Source organism: Anabrus simplex, chromosome 10, assembly GCF_040414725.1.
Source record: "Anabrus simplex isolate iqAnaSimp1 chromosome 10, ASM4041472v1, whole genome shotgun sequence".
In the NCBI taxonomy this organism is placed as follows: Eukaryota; Metazoa; Arthropoda; class Insecta; order Orthoptera; family Tettigoniidae; genus Anabrus; species Anabrus simplex.
In genome coordinates, this window is record NC_090274.1 from 39,369,791 (window position 1) to 39,389,270 (window position 19,480).

At 43.3% G+C, this 19,480-nt stretch overlaps 1 protein-coding gene across 7 annotated transcripts in view; it reads left to right on the top strand.

The window, feature by feature from the left end:
• Nucleotides 1-19,480, top strand: part of LOC136882126 (RNA-binding protein 24-A) — a 410,943-nt gene that overhangs the window by 253,628 nt on the left and 137,835 nt on the right. The gene's annotated exons all lie outside the window — the stretch shown is intronic.

Sequence of the window (19,480 nt, forward strand, 5' to 3'; positions counted from 1 at the left end):
CTTCATTTTGCCGCCTTCTACGGCCCGTCCCTATCTTTCTTAGAGGAGGTTGGAACTTTTGTTCTATAGATTATCGAAGATGGCTGGAAAAACTTCGTGCACTTTCCGTCGGTTGAAAAACAAACTACTGTATATTCGCCACTAGTTTTCTAACCACAATTCTGTTATGTTGCTGGTGAGATGAAATGTCTCCATTACTCAGTAATGGTGCAGTCTTTTTTATTTACGCCCTTTCTTTTATATCTTCAAGCTAAATAATTTCTACTGCAATGTAGTAGAGTGTAGACAGCTTTGCTGCCTTCCAGTTACGCACCCGCATGGCATCTAGTGGCGGGAGCATGTACTAAGTGCATCGCCCAAGATTGTCGCTTGGAAGTCTCAAAACTTACGGCGGGATTGGGGACCAGTTATAACATTGTATCGGTTTCTTAAAAATGGAAACGAGTTTTTAATGCCTAACCTGTGAAAGAATTCGCGAATATCAAAGGAATTCTTAATAAATACAGTATTTTTGTTCTGAAAACTTCCTCCGTCATTTGACGTTACCCATTATGGTTTGTCTGTTCCCTAGTTCCGTTTTCTGATACGGGTTCGGAGATAAAGTGAGATGAAATTATATACATCTTTTACGGCCAGATGCCCTTCCCGACGCAAGCCTCTGTTGAGGTACTAACGAAGATGAAATGAATGAGGGTAAGGAGGCGGATCCCCCTGTGGGTGGGGTATCCCCTGCCTGTCGTAAGAGGCGACTAGAAGGGGCCCAGGGGTTCTGAACTTTGGAGCGTGGGTTGGCGACCACGGGGCCCTGAGCTGAGTCCTGTCATTGCTTCCACTTACTTGTGCCAGGCTCCTCACTTTCATCTATCCTATCCGACCTCACTTGGTCAACTCTTGTTCTTTTCCGACCCCGACGCTATTAGGTTTGCGAGGGCTAGGGAGTCTTTCATTTTCTCGCCCTTCGTGGCCCTTGTCTTCCTTTGGCCGATATCTTCATTTTTCGAAGCGTCGGTCCCTTCCATTTTTTCTATCTGATTAGTGTTATATAGAGGATGGTTGCCTAGTTGTACTTCCTCTTAAAACAATAATCACCACCACCACCTAAGGAGGCGGAAGGATTTGGCTGTGGCCAATGATTAGGAACTGCCCCGGCATTTACCTGAAGTCAAAATGGGAGACCAGAGAAAACCATTCTCAGTATAGCGGTGGGGTCCGAACAAACTCCTCTTCTCTCGAATGTAGAGCTGGGCTCCATAGTCGTAATTATAATGTTATCCGCCTCTGTGGTGTAGTGGTTAGTGTGATTAGCTGCCACCCCCGGAGGCCCGTACCACTTGAGTAGCTGAGTAGAGGGGTGTTCGATTCCTTCCTCAGCCATCCTGGAAGTGGTTTCCCGTGGTTTCAGACTTCTCCTCCAGGCAAATGCCGGGATGGTACCCAACTTAAGGCCACGGCCGCTTCCTTCCCTCTCCCTCCAATCTTCCCATCCCCCTGCAAGGCCCCTGTTCAGCATAGTAGGTGAGGCTGCCTGGGCGAGGTACTAGTCATCCTCCCCAGTTGTATCCCCCGACCCAGAGCCTGAAGCTCCAGGACACTGCCCTTGAAGCGGTAGAGGTAGGATCCCTCGCATGAGTCCGAGGGAAAAACCAACCCTGGAGGGTAAGCAGATGAATAATAATAATAATAATAGTAATAATAATAATAATAATCGTATGGTTTCAGCTACCGTGTGCACACATTTTGATTTTACGTCATTTAGGCTGTCTCAGTTTCCACGTTTCGTTGCACTCCACCAGATAAGAGAGAATTGTATGCAACCTGTTGCTGGAATTTAATTAATTTTATCGGGTAAACACCATATGTAGTCCACCTCTGCGGTGCAGTTGTTAGCACCATTTGTTGCCATTCCCGGAGACCCGGGTTCGATTCCTGGCTCTGCCACGAAATTTGAAAAGTGCTACGAAGACTGGAACGTGGTCCACTCAGCCTCGTGAGGTCACATGAGTAGAGGGGTGTTCGATACCCACCTCAGTCAACCTCGAAGGCGTTTTCCATGGTTTCCCACTTCTTCTCCAGGCAAATGCTGGGATGGTTCCTAACTTAAGGCCACAACCGTTTCCTTTCCTCTTCCTTGCCTATCACTTCCAATCTTTCCATATTATTATTACTATTATTATTTTATTTGTGAATTGACCACTGAGGATCACGCTAAAATTTCATTTTTTCTTTGTCTGAAGTTTCCTCTTCCTCCACTACTCCTTCATATGGGCGCTATGCTGTTTCTTTTGTCCATCCGCTCAGGTTGTTCCCGTCTATGCAGTTCTTTCGACTTCAAACCCCACCAAATTTTGAATCATGGTCCGAAATGTTTTCGTGTCTAACATCTGAACTTCCTGGATGTCGCACTTCTCTAGATCTTTACTCTTCTTCTTCTTCATGTGCCATGTCCTCGCAGAACGTTGGCGATCAGTAGCATGATCTATTGTTTGTTCATAGCTGTTCCGAACAGAGTAAGCTTTGTTACCCCAAACCACTGGCTCAAGTTGCCGAGCCATGCTGTCCTACTTCTCCCCGGACCACGTTTTCCATTAATTTTTCCTTGGAGTATTACTTGCAGAAGGTGGTATTTAGAGTTCCGCATCATATGACCAAAGTATTCTAGCTTCCTTCTCTTGATGGTAGTGAGAATTTCTGGTTCTTTGTTCATACGGTGCAAAACGACTATATTGGTCATTTTAGCTGTCCAAGGTATCTTAAGCATCCTTCGGTACGTCCACATTTCAAATGCTTGCAATCTCTTGCACATGGTCTCAGTTAGTGTCCATGCCTCAACGCCGTACAACAGAATGCTGAAAACGTAGCACCGGAGTAGTCGTGTCCGTAGTGAAATGGAAAGGTCACGGCTTGTCAAAAGTTTCCTAAGTCTCTGAAAAGAAGTTCTGGCCTGCTCAATTCTGCATCGGATCTCGTGAGTAAGTTCCCAGTCATCATTGATGTGACATCCCAGGTATTTAAATGTTGCCACTCTCGCGATTTGTTCCTTCGCTGTTGTGAGATTACCTCGAATGCCATCTTCATTCCTACTTATAACCATCCACTTGGTCTTCTTTACATTAAGCTTCAAGCCCATTGCGCTGCTGGCTTCAGTGACAGCATTAAGTAGTTCCTGTAGATCCTGGAGATTGGTTGCAAGTAGCACAGTGTCATCGGCGTACCTGATGTTATTTATGATGAAACCATTAACCACAATTCCTTGAGTCTTTCCGTAAAGAGCATCTCGAAAAATCTTTTCTGAATAGATGTTGAAAAGCATGGGGGAAAGAATACAGCCTTGTCGAACTCCTTTCATAATTGAGACTTCTTCCGAGACAAGACCATCAACTCTTATGCCAGCACACTGGTTCCAGTAGAGATTACCAATAATACGAATGTCCCGTCCATCAAGTCCTAATTCCCGAAGAATGTTCATAAGTTCATCATGGCGGACTGTATCGAAAGCCTTTTCGTAATCGATGAAACAAGCAAAAACATCGATATTGACATCCCGACACCTGCAGACTGAATAATGCCTCTCTAGTACCAAAACCATGCCTGAAGCCAAACTGCGAGGTTCCGATATTCTCCTCACATTTACGAACGTCCTTAATCCACGCCGTCGTTGTCTTCTTGTTCCACAAAACCAAACCCAAACCCCACGGCACGTAACGCCCTTGAAAGGGCCTTGGCCTGCCCAGCGACCACTGCTCATCCCGAAGGTCGGAAGATTACGAGGGGTCGTGTGGTCAGCAGGACGCACCCTCTCGGCCGTTATTCTGGGCTTTCGAGACCCGGGCCATCTCACCTTCAGATAGCTCCTCAATTCTAATCAAGTAGGCTGAGTGGACCTCGAACCAGCCCTCAGGTCGAGCCGGTAATCGAACCCGGGGCCTCCGGGCGAGAGTGAGGCACGCTACCCCTACACCACGGGGCCGGGTCCATTCTGTACAAATGTCCGAGAAATGATATTATTATTATTATTATTATTATTATTATTATTATTATTAAGCGTAAGTTTAATCGGTTTCCATATTGGTGCACGTGGTGGTTTTCCGATAGCATATGAGAAGTTTCACTACTCTAGGGTTGACCTACCACCCACAGAATTAACATTTATTTGGTATGATTTCTAACCACGCTGAGACAGTCCTGAAGATGCTTTTCCTTGGTTTCCCATTTTTACACCAGGCAAATGCTGGGGCTGTACCTTAATTAAGGCCACGCTTCCTTCCCGGTCTTGGCCCTTTCCTGTCCCATCGTCGCCATAAGACCAACATGTGTCGGTGCGACATAAAGCCTACTGTTAGGTATGATTTCTTCCAGGTGGCGAAGTTAAGGCCTTGTCTTCTCTGATATTTAACCAAATCAAAGCATTTTATTTTCCAACTGCTACCTACAGATACATTAACTTATAATCTAACAGGGTTACATTAAACTGGTCATTCATACAGTCACATAGGCGTAGAAGAGTGTAAATAGTATACATCAACCAATATAAATATCCATAATCTAGCAATCTTGCTCACACATATAGGCCTACACAATCAATAAATGTACACATCATTCAACTAGCAACTAATTTATATACGGTACATAAAAACTAGCTAAATTACCGGTTCTTTGTACGGATTTATCAGCAATAATGTGTGTCTTACAACACGCTTTTGTCGGCAATATTTTCTACCTTCTCTTCGGGTACATAAATATATAGGTTATGCCTCCTCGACAATCGAGAATACGCCACGTATAGCTGGCTGTGACCTTATTTACAGTTTGCTTTGCGTCCCACCGACGAATGTTAAGTATTAACACTGCTGTTAAGGAGACTTAACACATAATTTAACAAAATGGTCGTCTCATCAAGAGTTGTTAATGCTTATGTTAAATTAACATCGCAGCAACCCTGTGTTAAACCTCTTAAGACCAGTTAAAATTACAAAATGGTAGCTTCTAGAAGACGTAAGTTTGCAGCTTTACTGATGTATCAAGAATTTTTATAAACTGAAGAAGGCAAAGGACAACCATACAAAAAAAATGACTTTTTAGATATATCAGAAGAAAGTTTTCTACAAAGATACCGAATTACCAAAGTTATAATGAACAAGGTACTAGAAGAAATTGAAAATAGGTTAGAGTTTCCCACTGATTGAAACTTATCAGTGTGTCCAGTACATCAGTTGCTTATAATTCTTAGATACGCAGACACTTTTCATGTAATTGTAGGCGTCTGTGTTGATAAGTGCAAGAAGAGAGTGTGTAGATTTCTGCAAAGAATTCCTGCTGCCATTGCAGCATTGACAAGGCATTATGTTATTTTCCCCTGAAGTAAAAGAATACCCGAAAATCATTCAAGGTAAAAAAGTCATCTCCGTACAGGCCTTGAAGGCCCTTGGAGGAGTGGAAGGTAAAGACTTCTACCAATGTTAACCTCGGCACGTGATGGGGTAGAGGGGTAAGCTCTACTCCCGGCCGCCTTTGCCCCCAGGAATTAACCTGGTACTCATTTTTGGTGTAGGCTGAGTGAACATCAGGGCCATATGCACCTCCGGAAGTGGAAATCTCGTTTCTTAAATTTTACGACTTCCTGACGGGGATTCGAACCCACGTCTTTCCGGGCGAACCGAGCACGCCTTTACCGCCTCGGTCAGGCAGCCCCTAATCAGGTGGCAGATTCCCTATCTGTCGCTTACCTAGTATTTTCTTAAATAATTCCAAATAATTTGGAAATGAAATTTATTGAACATCTCCTTTGGTAAATCATTTCAATCCCTAACTCCTCTTCCAGTAAACGAATTTTTGCCCCAATTTGTCCTCTTGAATTCCAACTTTATATTGTGATCTTTCTTAGTTTTAAAAACACCACTCAGAGTTACTCGTCTACTAATGGCATTCCATGCTTTCCACTGACAGCTCGGAACATACCACTTAGTTGAGTAGCTCGTCTCCTTTCTTCCAAGTCCTCCCAGCTCAAACTTTGCAACATTTCCGTAACGCTACTATTCTGTCAGAAATCACCCAGAACAAATCGAGCTGCTTTTCTTTGGATTTTTCCCAGTTCTCGAATCAAATGATCCCGGTGAGGGTCCCATACACTGGAACAATACTGTAGATGGGGTCTTCCAGAGACTAATAATAATTTCGTGTGGCTATTTCTAGCCGAGTGCAGCCCTTGTAAGGCAGACCCTCCGATGAGGGTGGGCGGCGTCTGCAATGTGTAGGTGACTGCGTATTATTGTGGTGGAGGATAGTGTTATGTGTGGTGTGAGAGTTGCAGGGATGTTGGGGACAGCACAAACACCCAGTCCCCGAGCCATTGGAATTAACCAATGAAGGTTAAAATCCCCGACCTGGCCGGGAATCGAACCCGGGACCCTCTGAACCGAAGGCCAGTACGCTGACCATTCAGCCAACGAGTCGGACTTCCAGAGACTTACATACCTTCTCTTTTACATTCTTACTACAACCCCTAAATACCCTAATACCATGTGCAGAGATATGTAGACTACCCTTTATTTACAATCCCATTTAGAATTTACAATGTCTTCTTGGTGCCTCTTCTTGTTGCAATCTACGGTGGACGGCCGTGTCCATTGTTCATTTCGTGCATTTGTCATCCGCTAATTCGCGTGGTCAAGCATCACCAAATGCCGCCCCTTGCTGCAGCCTGTTCTAACGGTATTAAAGTTCGCAATATCATATCGAACGGACTGGGTCAAGTAAGCAAACAGTATTTCAAACAATCTCATTATTCAAAAGGTTTTTCTTGTGTATAATTAGGTCAAATTCATAAAATATGGATTTCGTAGAATAATGGATAGCGAATGTCACATTGAGACACGTCAAAAGTTGAGTAACGCATTCGCTAGACCGCCCAGGCTATTTGTTTGCGCAATCAGGTCACGGAAGAAAGACAAATGTATTGGCTTCGTTTCGAAATACTTAGACTAGATAATAATATGTGCCATGTAAACGTGACAAGCGGAGTATTACCTCAGACTACTATTACGTACCTGCGGTAAAATGGAATGAAATGGCGTATGGCTTTTAGTGCCGGGAGTGTCCGAGGACAAGTTCGGCTCGCCAGATGCAGGTCTTTTGATTTGACCCCCGTAGGCGACCTGCGCGTCGTAATGAGGATGAAATGATGATGGAAACGACACATACACCCAGCCCCCGTGTCAGCAAAATTAACCAATTAAAGTTAAAATTCCCGACCCTGCCGGGAATCGAACCCGGGACCCCTGTGGCCAAAGGCCATCACGCTAACCATTTAGTCATGAAGCCGGACATTACGTACGGTATTCTGGTTGGAGGATAGGTCGTACTGAACTATAATTTGAAAAAAAAAAGGGGGGGTTGTCTTTTTATAAGCTGCTGAATTTAGCCAATGAAATGGCTTTGACGGCGAATAGGAATGTATCACGCAAAACTTGTTCGCTAGGTAGTTTTTTTTTTTCAATTTGCTTTACGTCGCATCGACACAGATAGGACTTATGGCGACAATGGTACAGGAAAGGCCTAGGAGTGGGAAGGAAGTTGCCGTGGCATTAATTAAGGTACAGCCGCAGCATTTGCCTGGTGTGAAAAATGGGAAACCACAGAAAACCATCTTCAGGGCTGCCGACAGTAGGGTTCCAACCCACTATCTCCCGGATGCAAGCTCACAGCCGCGTGCCCCTAACCACACGGCCAACTCGCCCGGTGTCCGCTAGGTAGCGTGATGGTAACAGACAGTATGCGCTTTCCGCTTCTCAGTTGTTTTACATTCGACTTACCCGGAGTATTTCTACATTATGATCATGGAAACAAAACTGTTACTTTAAATGCATGGAAATGGAATGACCATATTCTACTGATGTTTTGAAAGAGATTGAAATAATATAGGTGCAATGACGATTGCGGATTTGAAAGCGGAATTGAAGGAAACGGTTGATAGAAAAATAATAACTAAATGTAGCAACGTTTTCTTTTTAGTGTTTTTATTAAGATGGAATTCTATAAGTGCAAATGCTATACATATTTCAAATTTCGTATTCGGAAAGTCTGAAATTGATGGTGCTCCAGTGTTAAACTATAGGTCACTTTGTGATTCAGGGCATCCCCCTCCCACACGCGGTGTTATGGCTGCTTCCCTACTTCTCTAAATCTTCTTGTTCTAGGAGCTTTTCCAAGGTAGGCCTAACGGTGTCACTGCGTGAAAATATCGAAGGTACAGCGTTCTCCTTAAGTCTTCATTTTTCACCTAAAATTATTGAAGTAGGTCATATTAACTACTCAGAATATCACTTACTCATTGTAAAATTATTTCTTAATTACAACTAGTCCGCCTCTGTGGTGTAGTGGTTAGTGTGATTAGCTGCCACCCCCGGAGGCCCGGGTTCGATTCTCGGCTCTGCCACGAAATTTGAAAAGTGGTATGAGAGCTGGAACGGGGTCCACTCAGCCTCGGGAGGTCAACTGAGTAGAGGTGTGTTCAATTCCCACCTCAGCCATCCTCGAAGTGGTTTTCCGTGGTTTCCCATTTCTCCTCCAGGCGAATGCCGGGATGGTACCTAACATAAGGCCACGGCCGCTTCCTTCCCTCTTCCTTGTCTATCCCTTCCAATCTTCCCATCCCTCCACAAGCCCCCTGTTCAGCATAGCAGGTGGGGCCGCCTGGGCGAGGTACTGGTCATTCTCCCCAGTTGTATCCCCGACCAAGAGTCTGAAGCTCCAGGACACTGCCCTTGAGGCGGTAGAGGTGGGATCCCTCGCTAAGTCCGAGGGAAAAACCGAACCTGGAGGGTAAACAGATGATGATGATGAATTACAACTAATTAGCTTATTTACCCGTTTCTGTAATGAGTAAATCGTCATTATTGCAACATGCTTCGAGCAGACCGTGATATTACGAGTCACACTTGTATTTCTTTGGTCCTGCCGATGAAGCGCTTGCAACTACTTCTTATGGAAGGGCTAATGCTTAGGAAATTGATGGTATGAATAGGATTAGCCTTGATTTTGGCACATTGGAATGCTGCAACAGTCAGCCATCACTTTTTTTTTTTTTTTGCTGTCATTACGATATAATAAAACTTTAACTTCAAAAATTAACTGGACAACTTCCATTAAAAACTTATGAAAAACAAGCGCATACCGTCAACTGCCCGTGAGACATTTGTTGGTAGTGTTTCACTACATTCCTATTCAGTGGGCTTTACGAGGCGATGTTGCTAAAGTTGTACGTGTCCTGTATCCTAAGACCGGCTTGAAATCCACGCCGAGGAATCTGCGTGAAATACAAACACACCGTGGGTTTTAACATGTGTCAACGTGCGATAGATACTTGCTATGGCGCGATTCTGTTAGCTCGAAGCTCCGTATTCAAATTCCTTCCCTGACAAACGTTTTTTTCTTCGATTGGTTATTTCAAGCCGGTCCTAAGTCCACGTACAGATTTAGCAACACCGCCTCGCAAAGCCCATTTGAATTCGCCCGCGAAGCGATCTAATTTGCTAATTTCAGCAGCTGATAAAAATAACAGCGGAGAGAGATATCAAATTATTTTTTTTTCAAATTATTTATCAGTATGACCAACCTTCTAACGCTCTTTTACCTGTTTTACGTTCTTGCATGGCCCTTTGTGTGAAATTCGTATTGCATGTGGACAATAGTCATTCCTCGGCAGTGGCATACTGGGTGCCCCGAAAGTGCGACGGATGGTCCGGTACGGGGGCGCAGGCTATTGGGGATCTTGCATACCCACCAAGAAGGGTGAGTTCGGGAGTCTTCTCCCAGAAAATATTGAATTAAAATATGCCCCAAAACACAATTTTAGACTATATAATGATGTCATTTAAAAGATGTCCGATTCGTTGGTTGAATGGTCAGCGTACTGGCCTTCGGTTCAGATAGTCCCGGGTTCGATTCGCGGCCGGGGGCTGGGTGTATGTGGCGTATTCAACATTAGAAATCATTCTAGGTAGGGCCCTCATCCTCACAGACATGCAGGTCGTCTAATAGGCCGTCTACTAGAAAAAGACCTGCACCAGGCCTCTCCGGAGGCCATACGCCTTTATTATTTTAGAAGATTTTACATCGGATTGCAAAAATGTGGATTAAAGAATGACATTAAAATTACAGGAAGGGCTATAGTTAGCCGTACCTGTTTCAAATGTTGTGGCCCTTCTATGTTAAACTTATTTTCAAACCGTGGTAAGAATTTTCGACATAGTCCTTTGATTTCTCCAATTGATTATGGTGTATGTATTATTTATATTCTAGTTACCTTGCTAATTCAGTATATTAATATAATTTTCTTTTTTAATCCGTAATTAATGGTAACTTTTTGCCATTTATCTGAAATGCTTAGTCTTATTTTAAATTTTGAATTAAATTCCACGAATTCCATTCCTTATGGTCCCACACATCCCATCTTAGCGATTTTCTTGACTTTGTATCAGAATCCAGCAGAGTAGTGCTATCTGTTGCAGAGACTTGTGAACTATATGATCGGGAAGAAAGCTGAGGTATACCGGGAAATTTGAAATACTGAGATGCAAGCGAGATGCTATGCCCCCCCCCCTAAATATACGTGCACGAGCCCCATTAATTTCGTTTTTAAACTACTTACAGGTGGAATATCGACATGAAGTATGTTATTCTGAAGGAGAGAAATAAGGCGTCCATGTGCAGTTAATGAAAAACCTAAACTACACCGAGCAAATTGGCCGTGCGGTTAGGGTCGCGCAGCTGTGAGCTTGCATTCCCATCCCTCCGTTGCCGTGAACCTTCGATGTGTTAGTTCGACATTAAACAAGTAGCAACCAAAACAAAAAAGAAAACAAACCCTAAAATGGAATTTTTAGTCATAAAATACAATAGTGCATACCTTACGAAATACAGTGAGAAGCCTGTCACCAGTAAGTGGAAGTAATACCAGGATTCAGCCATGGGCCCCGTGGTCGCCAACCCATACTCCCAATTTGGAGCCAATAGGGCCCCTTTTAGTCGCCTCTTACGAAAGGCAGGGGATACCATGGGTGTTATTCTACCGCCCCCACCCACAGGGGGATAGACTCGAGGCTGACGTATTTGAGCACCTTCTTATCCCACCGTACTGAGGCAGGATCGAACCTGCCAAGTTGGGGTCAGCGCCTCAACCGTCTCATGTGGTGGTGGTGATTATTGTTTTAAGAGGAAGTACAATTAGGCAACCATCCTCTATATATCACTAATCAGAGAGAAAAAATGGAAAGGGTCCGACACTTTGAAAAATGAAGTTATCGCTCAAAAAAGACAAGGGCCACGAAGGGCGTGAAAATGAAAAACTAGGCCTCGAGTGCTGTAATGCCGTCGGGGTCGGAAAAGAGCAAGAGTTGACTAAGGGAGGTTGGATAGGATAGTTCAAAGTGAGGAGCCTGACACAGGTAAGTGCAAACAATGCCAGGACTCAGCTCTGGGCCACGTGGTCCCATGCTCTCAAGTCCAGTGCCCCTGGAGCCCCTTTTATTCGCCTCTTACGACCGGGAGGGAATACCGTGGATGTTATTGTACCACCGCCGGCCCCGTGGTGAAGGGGTAGTGTGCCTGCCTCTTAACCGGAGACCCCGGCTTCGATTCCCGGCCAGGTCAGAGATTTTTACCTGGACCTGTGGGCTGGTTCGAGGTCCACTCAACCTACGTGATTAGAATTGAAGAACTATCTGACGGTGAGATGGCGGCCCTGGTCAAGGAAGCCAAGAATAACGGCCGAGAGGATTCGTCGTGCTGACCACACGACACCTCGTAATCTGCAGGCCTTCGGGCTGAGCAGCGGTCGCTTGGTAGACCAAGGCCCTGCAAGGCTTGTAGTGCCATGGGGTTTGGTTTTTATTTATTGTACAACCTCCAACCCACAGGGGGTTGATCATCTCCCTGAACCACTCATCCCGGCCTGTCGGTTGTCACATTTTAAACACCCTCGAATGTCATCGACCTCATCTGGAATCGAACCCGCTATATTAAGATTAGAAGAACGACGACAAACAATCTGCGCCATAGAGATCAGCTGGCTATTAGTGCGCGGTTAGTGGGTACCAGGTCTTATCAGGAACATGTCTTGTTCCATTCGCCTATGAAGTTACGAAGTTCCATATATGCATTTAATAGAGCAGTGGGGTGCTGGACACACACACACACACACGCGGTGTAACTGCCGAGATAATGGCCGGAGTGCGGTACACTTACACGACTATCGGAAATGTCATTAGGTGTTGGGAAACCCTCCCTCCTCTTCCACCCACCCTACAGGTTACCCAATAAGTATCACTCACACGCAACCACGCAACGATACTCAGTCTGAACACGAACGCATTTAAACGGGGGTATCGTACCGAATTTTCTGCATTTGTTAATTTCAGTCGATTTACATCAAATTTGCTGATGCATTTGGTGCACTGTAGTGGTCTTCTTCTTTTTCTTCTTAGCGAATTCTCCCATTATTTGAAGACGTTAAGCAAATGACTCAATCAATTCCTCTGTGGGTTCTTCTTCTTGTTCCAATAGGCTTTCATTCTTTCTAAGAAGGTTTGTTTGTGTTTTGCCGATCACTTTGGTCTGTACTGTTTTTGTTGTGGTTGCTCTGATGTACAGTAGTTTCCCAATTGTTTATTATTATTATTATTATTATTATTATTATTATTCCTTGTATGCGGGGTCGACGTTTCTGGCAAGTCGTTTCCATTTCCCTCGGTTTCGAACGGGATTTTCTCTTATTTTCGCTGAGATCCTCCCGCAGACAATCCATCTTTTTCTGTGTCTACTTCTCTCCTTTGTACCTTCCACCTCCATGTGTCAAACATTCTCCTTCTCTGATAATTGTTATCCCTGCACTTAATGTGGCCCTATCAGAGAAATCGTATTTCTTGGACATTTCTAGATATTTCGGTCACTTTATAACGCTGCCTCGTATAAAGGTGTTCTTGATGTGGTCTTTCCTCGTTACCCCCACACATCCATGTCAGCATCTCCATTTCAGACACGTCCAGCCGCTTATATTGCATTGTTGGCCAAGTTTCTGCACCATATAGCATTGCAGGATTCACCGCACGTTTATAGGCTTTCCCCTTGGTTCGGATATGTAGTCTACTGTCACAGAGGACACCAGATAACATTTTCTAGTTAGACCAGGCAGCCTGAATTCGGCATGTAATTTTTAGATCTAGATTGTTCGTTCGATTTATCGGAACTCTTGAAATACCTTGTGGGCTGGGTCAAAGGATGCATTGTCTGTACCCCCCCAGCATGTCGTAAGAAGCTACTAAGAGGGGAGACAACCCAAGTATCTGTAATCGATTTCTTGTCTTCTACGCCCAAAAGCATATATCCATTATTCTGTGCTTCTCCGTAAGAAAATGAAATACATTGTTGACCTCATTAATAATAATATTAATCTAATAATAATAATAATAATAATAATAATAATAATAATAATAATACCGGGCGAGCTGGCCGTGCAGTTAGAGGTGCGCATCCGAGAGATAGTGGGCACCTTAATTAAGGTCGCGGCCGCTTCCTTCCAACTCCTAGGCCTTTCCTATCTCATCGTCGCCATAAGAGCTATCTGTGTCTGTTCGACGTAAAGCCACTAGCAATAATAATAATAATAATAATAATAATAATAATAATAATATAATAATAATAATAATAATAATAAAATCTATCAACTTACATTAAAAAAATTCAGATACCATCAGCAAACAGCGAATACAATATTATGGTCACTTATATAGAATGGATAAAAACAGGCTCACAAAGAACACGTTAAATTTAGCCTTATCAATGAAAAAATAACAATGACTGACTAAAAGAAATAATAATTTTTAAATGTTATTGTTTTCCCGTCGAACTAACTACTTTTACGGTTTTCGGAGACGCCGAGGTGCCGCAATTTAGTCCCGTAGGAGTTCTTTAACGTTCCAGTAAATCTACCGACACGAGGCTGGCATATTTGAGCACCTTCAAGTACCACCGGATTGCCAAGTTATGGTCAGATGACCAGCGCCTCAACCGTCTTAGCCACTCAGCCCGGGGCTAAAAGATATCAGTGAAGACCTAAATGAAATTAGCATTAATAAAGAAACCATTCAAAATAGAAACATTCAGAACCTTAATTCACAAACTCCAATTTTCTGTAAAGCACACCCGACTAAATACAGGATTGATTGAACGACGTAAAATGGAACACAGCGAGAGGATGAAGAGATATTGGGAAGATAATGAGAAAAAACAAAAAAAGTGCTATTAAATTCAGATGCACTCATTACTTGGGCATAGCGAATCGAAAGAAAATATATATTCGTTACAGTCGTGTCCGGAAATTGATGCCGCTTAATTCTAATAAACCCTCAGTCCAGAAACATATCCATGTTGACGTGGTGAGAGGAAGCGAATAAATTATCATGGACGTAAAATTAGGTGTTATGTAATCCCTGAGCAATATTAATCTGATTTTTCAACATTTCTCTGCTGGTTATCTGTAGCTATTTCTGTAAACAAGTTCCATTTCCAAACAGAACAGTCTGTTAGAAAGTAATGGCGTTGGTGATCCCACGAGACTTCACACATAAGTCCTGTCAGCACTTCCCTTTGTTCTGGTAACTAATGGCGTATCCTACTCATAACATCTTCCAGTGTCTTAAGAGCCTTCACAGCACACAGAACGAAGTTGACTCTGTCACGATTCTCAAGACAAATGGGCAGTAGTTGTTACTAGTAAACATTATAAACATCTCATGGGATTTATGTTGTTATTATGGTTCGTCCTTCAAGATGACTGATCGGATAAATGAGAGCTTGAATTTGTTCATTTCAACCTGGTCTCTTGCACTGCAACTGGAATATTTTATTATTGTGTACTTTACTGGTGCCTCCAATGCTACAACACTAATGACCTAATACACTCACCCTGTTTAGTGTAATCAGCGTTTAAAGATTCTTCCTAAACCTTGGTTAAATTAATCTGCGGATTATCATTCCTGATTATTGCCGGTTAAAGTTAAAGTTTGAGCGGTTACAAACATAAACAGTAATTCGCGGTGAACATAAAATGGCTGCCAGATTTGAAGTTGATTTTGAAGATGAACTGCTGCATCTGGAATATCTGGAACAGAATGAGCGCAAAGGCGTAACAGTGGAAAGAGGCGATCCTTTTGAATAACTTCGTAATATAAAATTTGTGGAAAGGCTTTTTCCAAACAAACAATTTCATTTCTTTTGGAAACGACGCAAATTAACCTAAAGCAGCGAAATCATCCTGTTTCTGCTAGCAGTCTGCGATTTTATTTCACGTTTTTTCTTTCTGTTGTAGCCCTATGGTGACTCCTTCTGTCTTTTTATTTCCAGTGACATGGTTGTGTCTGATCTCATTCTACCGGGATGAGTGGCTTTGAGGCACTGGCCATCTGACCCCAATTTTGCAGGTTCGAACCTGGCTCAGTCCGGAGATATTTGAATGTGCTCAAATACGTCAACCTCATCTCGGTAGATTTACAGGCACGTAAAAGAACTCCTGAGGGATAGAAAGAGAATAACATTATTATTATTATTATTATTATTATTATTATTATTATTGAACGGTCAGCGTACTGGCCTTCTGTTCAGAGGGTCCCGGGTTCGATTCCCGGCCTGGTCGGGGATTTTAACCTTAATTGGTTAATTCCAATGGCACGGGGGCTGGGTGTATGTGCTGTCTTCATCATCATTTCATCCTCATCACGACGCGCAGGTCGCCTACGGGAGTCAAATAGAAAGACCTGCACCTGACGAGCCGAACCCGTCCTGGTATATCCCGGCACTAAAAGCCATACGACATTATTATTATTATTATTATTATTATTATTATTATTAATTAATGTTGCTACAATGTCGGTTTCAGAAGCGGAAAAATTAGGCGACATTTTTCTCTTTGGTTTTCCTATGTTGCTCATAAGTGCTTTCAGCAATGAAGAAATTAATATTCTTCCGACTAACAAAGGAAATACGAAATCGTCGTAGCGCGTTCATAATTCTCCGTTCGTAAGCAAAACTTAACGGCAGTGTCTAATTCCACTGTCAACTAAACGTGCTTAAGTAATCTTTGATTAAGAATGGTGCTCCACGATTCTTCGTAACCAATCTTTAAATTTAAAACATGTTTACGGACACTGGTTAGCCAAATCTTAAACAAGGTTGATGCACTTGGCCATAAAATGCGGGTCTGAAAACAACATGTATGATGCTAGAATTTGGTATTTCAGATGGCTTTGGATTCCACTACGGTTGAAATTGAGAGTCTTAAGAACGTACACTTTCACGATCACTCAGTGACATAATAGCCTAGTATTTTGGGATATTAGATCGTATTATTGTAGGTTGACGCGTTTCGATCTTGCTGTCAACCTCGTCTTCAGAACAATAACAACAAAGAATGAAAGCAATTAAACGCAATTGCCATTCCATAGTAACTGGTCTCAAGGTAGAAGTACCTTGTTGGAAGTGTAGTTCATTCCAAGGCCTCCAGATACTCCTCACGTACGCTGCCAAAATTCGGGAAACGCTGCAACATCCAGGTTATCAATGCATCTTTAGTACCCGATACCACCAGAGGTACCAAAACCGCCCGAATGCCACACGGCCGATTGGGATTCGAATTGATAGCTTGTGTCGTGAGTGGCTATCGGTGGTTGTCTTGAGCTGACCCATAGCGAAGTACCTCCTTGGCTAGTTCCGTTCCCGGATATACGGCTAGATCTACTCCGTGGACCCAAGGTGAACACGGACGCCTCTGCTCATCGGTGGTATTTCCAGGACTTCGTTCACCAGTATCCTGCCGCACGACATATCTTTGCGGATGGGAAAAATGTAGGATGCTCTTTCGTCTTCGATGATATTAGCACGAAGATCTCGCTTCCCAATGTGTGTAGCGTGTATACTGCGGAGGTTTTCGCCATCTTAGAAGCTTGCACTGGGTGACGAAAGAGACCATTCTTTCGCATGCACCGACTTGTTAAGGTCTCTGCAGTCTATTGACATCTGTTTCCTACATCATCCACTGGTGCGGCGGGTTCATGACCGGAATCACTTTCGCATGGCTTCCCAGCCACGTTGGGATTGCGGGAAAGGAACTTGCGGATGAAGCTGCAAAAGAAGCGGTACTCCTACCACCTAGATCTATGATCTTAGCTGCTACGGATTTTTGTTCTCACCTACGTCGAACCATCTTGGCGTCCTGGGAATCGGTGTAGCTAAACTCTCAACTAGCTGAGAGCTATTGAGAAGACACGGAGAGAGGCCGCAGTTTTATGTAGGCTGAGGATAGATCATGGAAGATATATTCTTAACTCCTGAAGAGGAAGACTCCCCCGCCCGCCCCCCCCCCCCCCCACTCCCAGTGTGTTCTTGTGGTGCCGACTTCACCGTGGCCCATATTTTCACAGAGTGTACCGATCTCTCTGGCCTAAGACGGAAACTCGAACTCATACTAGCCCTTGACGAGAATACTGGTGATCTCGTCATTATGTGTGAGAGTGGATTAATCAAGTAGTTCTTAATTTCAAGTTATCAGTGTCCTTTTCGGCTTGATAAAATGTACTATTTAAAAACATATATTTTTCCGATTCCTCATAGTTTTAAATTTATTTTCATTTTTGTTTCCACTTAAATTGTTCAGACAGGACGGTTACCTAGTTGTACTTCTACTTAAAACAACAATCACCATTACCATCCCAAGTCAAGGGTTCGATTCCCGGTCGGGTCAGGAGTTTTTAATTGTAAATTATTAATATCCCTGGCCTGGGGACTGGGTGTTCGTGTCTTTCTTGACGTTCCTTTCCTTACATTCAACACTTTACACTCCCGCCATTTACAAAATACACGCAGGTTCCTCACATATTTATGGTGCAAATAAGGGCAAAAGATCTTTCTACGTCGACGCCCCGAACAAATAGCATTTTAAAAAAAGTGACGGGGTTGGCGGCCGTGGCCTATACTAAGAACTGTCCCGGCATTCGCCTGAGTGCAGGAAAATGGAAAACCATTCTCAGGACAGCCGACGGTTGGGGCCAACCGTGAGGTCCGTCCCTGTCACGTCTCCCGAATGCAGAGGCGTAGAGCCACGGTAGACCCGTGGCCATCCTTCCTCTGCTCGGTTGTCCGGTCAGAGTGCAGAGGTGTTGGACCGCGGACCAGCCGTGACCACTTACGGGCCGAGACCCACTCTGCATCTACCGACTTACCTGTCCCATTTGTTAAAATGAAAGACTCGGGTGTTCAGCAATTTCTATCGCCTCACGAGTGATTCCAGATGTAAAACGTTTCCCCGTACAAATAGACGTTGCATCCAAACTGATTTCAGCGTCGTTATGTATGACATGCTCTGCGAATGCCTAGACTTGAACACGGAACTCTACCGCTGGCGTTCGTGAACATCATTTTGCTTCGGACGACGGCGTGTCTGATTGGGTGCAGATGTGGTTCCGTTGACAGCTCGCGAGCATTTTCAAGATTGGATATGACAGTCTCATCACTCACTGGGATAAATGTCTTAAGAGTTCTGGTGATTACCTTTGAGTTACGAATTGGTTTACTACACTTCTTGATAGATGGCCCGTTTTCATTTCAGCTAAGTTGTCCGCCTAAAATGTCTTCTGATTCGTTAAAGAAAGATATATACATTCTGTTTTCAAATTCATAAATTGTTTTAAGGGGCTCATAGAACACTGTCCAGTTCGTCTCCATCACATACGTAATTAACGACAAACCGGTAGTAGTTGACATGATAGCCTTCGAAGACTATTGAAAGAGATTTAGAATAAATCCGCCGATCAGATTTAAAACTTATGTAATAGAACCCAATGAGGTTGACGAGGAAAAGGAAGAAACGTATGAACCAATCATCCCATTCCATCAACAAGAGTACCAGTTAGAGGATATCTAAGTCATCGGATTAGTGGTTGGCGCTAGAGGAACCAGTCCTCTCTTCTTTCTCAAGTTCTGCACATTATCAGAGAAGAGAAGTTACAATAACTCCTTTGAAATATTCAATCTGTATTCTGAAGAATCATATCTCCCAAAATTTTTAAAGAAACCCCATATATCAAATAAACTACCCAATCATTATGTAATCAACTCCTCACAATTACTTTTAACATTTCTCTTGTTTTATTGTATTATCCTGAATTGCCGAAAGTCGAAATAAATACACAGCCTAAAATATGTATAGATATACTTTTATTTGGAATGAGCAAATTTTCAACACACAATCAAGGTTTCACTAAAGTGGCATTTTAAGGCAGTGTAGCAAGGGCGCAATAGGTATAAGAAACAGGCGAATTTGATTATGCTAATAAATCAACCAAGACTTTAAATATGCTATATTTAACATACCTGAAAGAATCAATCTTGAATACCTCTTCCTCTAAGAGAGACTGTAAGTCACAGACACGCGACC